Source organism: Gavialis gangeticus, unplaced genomic scaffold, assembly GCF_001723915.1.
Source record: "Gavialis gangeticus isolate Ggan-Ray unplaced genomic scaffold, GavGan_comp1, whole genome shotgun sequence".
Classification (NCBI taxonomy): Eukaryota; Metazoa; Chordata; order Crocodylia; family Gavialidae; genus Gavialis; species Gavialis gangeticus.
Window position 1 is genome coordinate 51,865,342 of NW_017728997.1, and position 3,004 is coordinate 51,868,345.

Sequence of the window (3,004 nt, forward strand, 5' to 3'; positions counted from 1 at the left end):
TGGAGTACGGCGTCCAGTTCTGGGCGCCACACTTCAAGAGGGATGTGGACAACATGGAGAGGGTCCAGAGGAGGGCCACTCACATAATCAGGGGGCAGCAGGGCAGACTCTACAAGGAGAGGCTACGGGACCTGAACTTGTTCAGCCTCCACAAGGAGAAGGCTGAGGGGGGATCTAGTGGCCTGTTACAAGCTAGTCAGAGGGGACCAGCAGGCACTGGGGGAGTCCTTGTTCCCCCGAGCACTACCAGGAGTGACCAGGAATAACAGTCACAAGCTGGCAGAGGGTAGACTTAAGCTAGATATCAGGAGGTGCTACTTCACGGTCAGGGCGGCTAGGATCTGGAACCAACTTCCAAGAGAAGTGGTGCTGGCTCCTACCTTGGGGGTTTTTAAGAGGAGGCTAGATGTACACCTTGCCAGGGTCATATGACCCCAGTACTCTTTCCTGCCATGGCAGGGGGTCAGACTCGATGATCTGCTCAGGTCCCTTCCAACCCTAGAAACAATGAAACTATAAGTATGTTGATTTTCTTTAAGCTTTATTATAGAAGAATGAGGACATACAGGATGTTGATGTGCTCTGTGTGAAGCACCTTCTAAGTTCTAAATGTCTTCTTTCACTGATCAAGCTTGTAACTGGGAGCCAGGGGTCCCTGTTACTGAGAAGGGACACAGCCACACTGCCAATGACCTGGTGGCACAAACAAACAGACATCAAAAAGGGCTGCAGGCTACAGACTTGCATCATCCTGTAATTTACCCAGCACTGATAAAGCAGCACCCCAGGGGAAAGATAAGGGGGGAAGCCAGGCACTCCAGAGGGAGAACCAGCTGGGCAGCGGTACCAGAACTGGAACACTCCAAGCAGCGTGGCAGGAGCTCAGGAGGGGAGAAGGCTCTATTTTGTACCCAGGGACAGGAAACTTTGCAGTAAGAACAATAGTCTGCCCTTTCTTTATGTATGCTTACCCAGACCAGGGATGCCTGAGTTAAGACTGTTGCTTGACTGCTCTTTATGTTAGTTTATCATGAGAAGAAATGGGGTTATCTTAAAGAAACAGTGCATCTTTTTCCTTCAGGACAGTTGTCCCCCCAGAATAGGGAGGGTTTGGTTAAGTAGATAGCCTTTCTTTTTGTTTAAACTAACTTGTGGAGCAGAGGCGGCTATCAGTGGAGGAAGGAGGTCACAGAATGCCAGAGAGGCATGTCAGGAGGCCCTGCTAGGAGTAGAGATAGAGTCTGTGGTCCAGGGAGGGCAGACTTTAGTAGGTTATAGGCTGTGAGGGCTAATCCTTTATAAGAGTGGAAGAAGAGGTGGCCTGATGTAGAGAAGGCCAACAGAGGCTGGGCTCAGCAGCCCAGGTCACTTGGCAGTGAGACTAAGGCAAGGGAATCCAGCTAGATAAAAAGGGACAAAGCTGGGAAGGCTGAGCCTCCTACAAGGACTCTGAAGTCTGGAAGGCCAAATAGTAAGTAAGGCAAAGAGCTCCATTGTGGTAACACCTGTGAGACATGGGTGTTGCTGGAGGGGAGGTTGGAGGCCATGGGCACAGCCCTTGAGGTATCTGGTGCCTGGAGACACCATTAGGAAACAACCTGAGAATAGATGGAATACTAGCTGGCCATGGGCAGCCTCCCAACAGTTTTCCCAAATAACATCAAGATGTGGCAAGCAAGCAAGAGGGAGGGGCCCGCATTTCAAGAAAAGGCAGGGGTTATGGGGTTAAAGGAGGGCACCGCCATGCCACTTAACCCCAGTCCTGCCATAAGGCTATACATATCATGTAACCTGCTGTCAAATAGAAAGAGAAAAACCTTTAAAATTACCATTTATTGTAATTGTTTCTTTAATATATTCACAAATCCTGGCTGAGGTTCAGTCATAGTAGGCACAACATATGGGCACAAAAGTTACAATTTGCCCAGAATTCTTCCAGTTGGCTTGGTGCTTCTAAAAATAGAATTCAGTTTTTGAGGTATTTTCTTGAAACAGGTGTGTGATCCTCTATTTTCAATAGGCAGATCCTCAATACATGGGGATGTTTCCATTTCAAACCAGTATTTTAAGTGACTTTAATGTTAGTGAAAATAGCCAGATTAAAGTGCAAGGGGTGACATTCTATTCCCCCCAGTCATGTTGGTGTCCAATTTTAGTCAGTTACATGGCATTTGCTGGGTTTCTTAATGTGCCTAGGTGTCAAAAATGCCACTTGTGCACAGGCTGGAATTATATTCCAGGCTGCAGAAGCCTAAATGTGTAGATGACTGTGCATACAGAGATTATGCATGCACAGCAGACTCTGCTCAGGCCACATTTGTGGCTAAACATGTACGTGCACGTCTTCTAGAGACATGCAACAGGCAGTTTAATGTGTACTTACCTTCAGAGTGTCCTACTTCTGGCTGCCTGGATGCTTGAAGGAGACTGTCCCAGCAGCGACACCTTACCAGGAACTACCATCAGTTTTGTCTCAATCGGGATGCCATACTTGTAGTCTAGTATTGTCCCCAGCAGGGGTATTCAAGATTCAAAAATCAGTTAGGGAGCATAGGCGGCAGAAGGCCAGGGCAAACTGGGATCAGCCCCCACCCCAAGCACAGGGCAGTACGTAGGGCCACAGTGCAGCCCAGCCACAGGCTCCAGGTGGCTGCAGCAGGAGTGAGGGGTGGCATGCATGCAACCAGGATCACAGCCTGGCATGGGGATCACTGGCTGCCCAGCACAGCAGGCAAGATCAATCTATTCTGTGAAGGGGAAGGGACTGGAGAGGACAGATCAAGGCCCCCATAGTGAGGGAGGGAGCAGGGCAGAGGCAGGGGCAGGGGCTGGGGTGAATGGGACCCTGGCTGGGCCAGGTGATGGGACAGTTGGAGCCCAGGCAGCTCGTCCAGGGCCATGGGGGAGCTCCCGCCACTCTGCACACCCTAGCTGAGGCCCAGGGGACATGTTCCCCCCTTGATCTATGCACAAGGTGGACGTAGCTGCCACTGCACACTGCAGC